The sequence below is a fragment of the Arachis ipaensis genome, chromosome B5 (assembly GCF_059453495.1).
Source record: "Arachis ipaensis isolate K30076 ecotype BB chromosome B5, ASM5945349v1, whole genome shotgun sequence".
Taxonomy (NCBI): Eukaryota; Viridiplantae; Streptophyta; class Magnoliopsida; order Fabales; family Fabaceae; genus Arachis; species Arachis ipaensis.
In genome coordinates this window covers 55,626,654-55,632,100 of record NC_142440.1, presented here as the reverse complement: position 1 = coordinate 55,632,100, position 5,447 = coordinate 55,626,654, and the positions used below count along the sequence as shown (strand labels likewise).

At 38.3% G+C, this 5,447-nt stretch overlaps 1 non-coding gene across 1 annotated transcript; it reads right to left on the bottom strand.

Moving 5' to 3' along the window:
• Positions 1-1,686: 1,686 nt before the first annotated feature.
• LOC148564243 (small nucleolar RNA R71) lies at positions 1,687-1,794 on the bottom strand. The gene has a single exon (XR_015884475.1). It is a non-coding gene; the product is annotated as a small nucleolar RNA R71 (small nucleolar RNA).
• Between the last annotated feature and the right edge of the window lie 3,653 nt (positions 1,795-5,447).

Below are 5,447 nucleotides of genomic sequence, written 5' to 3'. Positions count from 1 at the left end.
GTGTCTTTTCTTGTTTTTCATATGCATTTTCAATTTGTTAATGACTAAAGAATAAAAATTTTTAAGTTTGGTGTCTTGCATGTTTTCTTTTCTTGAAATTTTTTTTTAAATAAGTTCTTGGTGTTCATCTTGACATTCAAAGTGTTCTTGGTGTTCATCTTGACATTCATAGTGTTCTTGCATGCATCACATGTTTTGATCCAAAATTTTCATGCATTGAGTCTTTGGGTTGTTTTTCTCTTTCTTCATTGAAAATTCAAAAATAAAAAAAATCAAAAAAATATCTTCCTCTTATTTCACTCATAATTTTCGAAATTATGATTTGATTTAGTCAAAAATTTTTAAAATTTAGTTATTTCTTATGAGTGAAATCAAATTTTCAATTTAAAAATCTTATCTTTTTCAAATCTTTTTCAAAAATCAAATCTTTTTCATTTTTCTTTCATAATTTTCGCAAATTCCAAAATGATTTTCAAAAATATTTTTCTTATTTTGTTTCATAATTTCAAATCTTTACTAACAATTAATGTGATTGATTCAAAAAAAATATTAAGTTTGTTACTTGCCTAGTAAGAAAGGCTCAATCTTTAAACTCTAGAATCATATATTTTTAGTTTCTTGTTAGTCAAGTAATCAACTTTAATTTTCAAAATCAAATCTTTTTAAATGTCTTTTTCAAATCTTTTTCAAATTAAGTTTCAATCACATCTTTTTCAAAATCAATTTCAAAATCTTTTCTAACTTCCTTTCTAACTTCTTACCTTTTTAAAATTGATTTTCAAATTTTTTAATCAATCCTATCTTTTTGTTTCAATCATATCTTTTTCAAAACTATCTAACTAATTCTCTCTCTCTAATTTTCGAAAATCACCTTTCTCTTTTTCAAAATTCCTTTTTAATTAACTAATTATTTTAAATTTTAATTTTAATTTTATTTTAATTTATTTAATTTTCGAAATTCCCTCTCTCTCATCTCCTTCTAATTATTTATTTATTTACTAACAATTCTCTTCATCTCAAAATTTGAACCCTCTCTTCCTCTTGGTGTTCGAATTTCTCTTATTCTATTCTTCTACTCTTATACTCATATACAGGAATCTCTATACTGTGACATAGAGGATTCCATATTTTCTTTTCTGTTTTCTTCTTTTTCATATGAGTAGGAATAAGGATAAGAACATTCTTGTTGAAGCTGATCCTGAACCTGAAAGGACTCTGAAGAGGAAGCTAAGGGAAGCCAAAGCACAACACTCTGGAGAAAATCTGACAGAAATTTTCGAAAAAGAAGAAAACATGGCCGAAAATAATAACAATGCAAGGAAGATGCTTGGTGACTTTACCGCACCAAATTCCAATTTACATGGAAGAAGCATCTCAATTCCTGCCATTGGAGCAAACAACTTTGAGCTTAAACCTCAATTAGTTTCTTTGATGCAACAGAACTGCAAGTTTCATGGACTTCCATCTGAAGATCCTTTTCAGTTCTTAACTGAGTTCTTGCAGATCTGTGATACTGTTAAGACCAATGGGGTTGATCCCGAGGTCTATAGGCTTATGCTTTTCCCATTTGCTGTAAGAGACAGAGCTAGAATATGGTTAGACTCTCAACCTAAGGATAGCCTGAACTCTTGGGATAAGCTGGTCACAGCTTTCTTAGCCAAGTTCTTTCCTCCTCAAAAGCTTAGTAAGCTTAGAGTGGCTGTTCAAACCTTCAGACAAAAGGAAGGTGAATCCCTCTATGAAGCTTGGGAGAGATACAAGGAACTGACCAAAAGGTGTCCTTCTGACATGCTTTTAGAATGGACCATCCTGGATATATTCTATGATGGTCTGTCTAAGTTATCAAAGATGTCACTGGACCATTCTGTAGATGGATCCATTCACCTAAAGAAAACGCCTGCAGAAGCTCAAGAACTCATTGACATGGTTGCAAATAACCAGTTCATGTACACTTCTGAAAGGAATCCTGTGAATAATGGGACGCCCGTGAGGAAGGGAGTTCTTAAAATTGATACTCTGAATGCCATATTGGCTCAGAATAAAATATTAACTCAGGAAGTCAATATGATCTCTCAGAGTCTGAATGGATTGAAGGAATCATCCAACAGTACTAAAGAGGCATCTTCTGAAGAAGAAGCTTATGATCCTAAGAACCCTGCAATAGCAGAGGTGAATTACATGGGTGAACCCTATGAAAACACCTATAATCCCTCATGGAGAAATCATCCAAATTTCTCATGGAAGGATCAATAAAAGCCTCAACTAGGCTTTAACAATGGTGGAAGAAACAGGTTTAGCAATAGCAAGCCTTTTCCATCATCCACTCAGTAAAAGACAGAGAACTCTAAGCAGGATCCATCTAGCTTAGCAAACATAGTCTCTGATCTATCTAAGGCCACCCTAAGTTTCATGAATGAAACGAGGTCCTCCATTAGAAATTTGGAGGCACAAGTGGGCCAGCTAAGTAAAAGGGTCACTGAAACCCCTCCCAGTACTCTCCCAAGCAATACAGAAGAGAATCCAAAAAGAGAGTGCAAGGCCATTGATTTAACCATCATGGCCAAACCTACAAGGGAGGGAGAGAACGTGAATCCCAGTGAGGAAGACCTCCTGGGATGTCCAGTGATCAACAAGGAGTTTCCCTCTGAGGAACCAAAGGAATCTGAGGCTCATCTAGAGACCATAGAGATTCCATTGAACCTCCTTATGCCATTCATGAGCTCTGATGAGTATTCTTCTTCTAAAGAGAATGAAGATGTCACTGAAGAGCAAGTTGCCAAGTACCTTGGTGCAATCATGAAGCTGAATGCCAAATTATTTGGTAATGAGACTTGGGAAGATGAACCTCCCTTGCTCATCAATGAATTAAGTGATCTGGATCAACTGAGATTGCCTCAGAAGAAACAGAATCCTGGAAAGTTCTTAATACCTTGTATCATAGGCACTATGACCTTTGAGAAGGCTCTATGTGACCTTGGATCAGGGATAAACCTCATGCCACTCTCCGTAATGGAGAAACTGGGAATCTTCGAGGTGCAACCTACCAGAATCTCATTAGAGATGGCAGACAACTCAAGAAAACAGGCTTATGGACAAGTAGAGGACGTGCTAGTAAAGGTTAAAGGCCTTTACATCCCTGCTAATTTCATAATCCTAGACACTGAAAAGGATGAGGATGAATCCATCATCCTTGGAAGACCCTTCCTAGCCACAGCAAGAGCTGTGATTGATGTGGACAGAGGAGAATTGATCCTTCAACTGAATGAGGAAAACCTTGTGTTTAAAACTCAAGGATCTCCTTCTGTAACCATGGAGAGGAAGCATGAAAAGCTTCTCTCACTGCAGAGTCAACCAAAGCCCCCAAGTCAAACTCTAAGTTTGGTGTTGGGAGGCCACAACCAAACTCTAAGTTTGGTGTTGAACCCCCACATTCAAACACTAAGTTTGGTGTTGGGAGGTTCCAACCTTGCTCTGAACATATGTGAGGCTCCATGAGAGCTCACTGTCAAGCTATTGACATTAAAGAAGCGCTTGTTGGGAGGCAACCCAATGTTATCTAATTATATTTATTTATTTTCCATTGTTATTTTATGTTTTCTTTAGGTTGATGATCATGTGAAGTCACAAAAACTACTAAAAAATAAAAAACAGAGTGAAAAATGGAATGAAAAAATAGCACACCCTGGAGGAGAACAGTCTGGTATTTAAACGCCAGAAACAAGCATCTGTCTGGTGTTTAACGCCAAGAACAAGCATCTACCTGGCGTTAAATGCCAGAACAAAGCATAGAAGTGGCGTTTAACGCCAGAAATAGGCAGTAGTCTGGCGTTAAACACCAGCATTGCATGTATAGGCATTTTACACGTCTAAAAGGTACAGCGATAAAAAATCCTTGACACCTCAGGATCTGTGGACCCCACAAGATCCCCACTTAACCCTATTCTCTCCTCTTCACAACTTTTCATAACTCTCTTCCCCAAATACCCTTCACCAATCACTTCAATCACTCTTTCCCATCACCCCCTCACCACTCACATCCATCTTCTCTTCCCCATAAACCCCACCTACCTTCAAATTCAAAATATTTTCCCTCCCAAACCCAACCCTAAATGGCCGAACCCTAAACCCATCATTCCTTCTTCTATTTCACACAACACAACCCTCTCTCTTTCCACTTGGCCGAAACCTACTCTCTCTCCCTCTCCCCCATTTCTCTTCTTCTTTTACTTCTTTATTTCTTCTTTTGCCCGGGGACGAGCAAACATTTTAAGTTTGGTGTGGTAAAAGCATAGCTTTTTGTTTTTCCATAACCATTTATGGCACCTAAGGCCAGAGAAAGCTCTAGAAAGAGGAAAGGGAAGGCAATTGCTTCCACCTCTGAGTCATGGGAGATGGAAAGATTCATCTCAAAGGTCCATCAAGACCACTTATATGAAGTTGTGGCCAATATGATAGTGATCCCTGAGGTTCCTTTCAAGCTCAAGAAGAATGAGTATCCAGAGATCCGACTTGAAATCCAAAGAAGAGGTTGGGAAGTTCTCTCCAACCCCATTCAACAAGTCGGGATCCTAATAGTTCAAGAGTTTTATGCAAACGCATGGATCACAAGGAACCATGATCAAAGTGTGAACCCAAATCCAAAGCATTGGCTTACTATGGTTCGGGGAAAATACTTAGATTTCAGTCCGAAAAATGTAAGGCTGGCGTTCAACTTGCTAATGATGGAAGAAAACGCACGCCCCTACACAAGAAGGGTCAACTTTGATCAAAAGTTGGACCAAGTCCTCTTAGACATATGTGAGGAAGGAGCTCAATGAGAAATTGACTCAAGAGGCTAGCCGGTTCAGCTAAGAAGGCATGACCTCAAACCAGTGGCTAGGGGATGGCTAGAGTTCATTCAACGCTCAATCATTCCTACTAGTAACCGGTCTGAAGTTACTATAGACCGGGCTATCATGATCCATAGTATCATGATTGGAGAGGAGGTGGAAGTTCATGAGATTATACCTCAAGAACTTTACAAGGTGGCTGACAAGTCCTCCACTTGGGCAAGGTTAGCCTTTCCTCACCTCATATGCCACCTCTGCAATTCAGCTGGAATTGACATAGAGGGAGATATCCTCATTGAAAAGGATAAACCCATCACTAAGAAAAGGATGGAGCAAATAAGAGATCATGGACCTCAACATGAGCATGAGGAGATTCCTCACCATGAAATCCCTGAGATGCCTCAGGGGATGTACTTTCCTCCACAGAATTATTGGGAACAAATCAACACTTCCCTAGGAGAATTAAGTTTCAACATGGGACAACTAAAGGTGGAGCATCAAGAGCACTCCATCATCCTCCATGAAATTAGAGAAGATCAAAGAGCTATAAGGGAGGAGCAAGAAAGACAAGGAAGAGACATAGAGGAGCTCAAGAGCACTATTGGTTCTTCAAGGAGA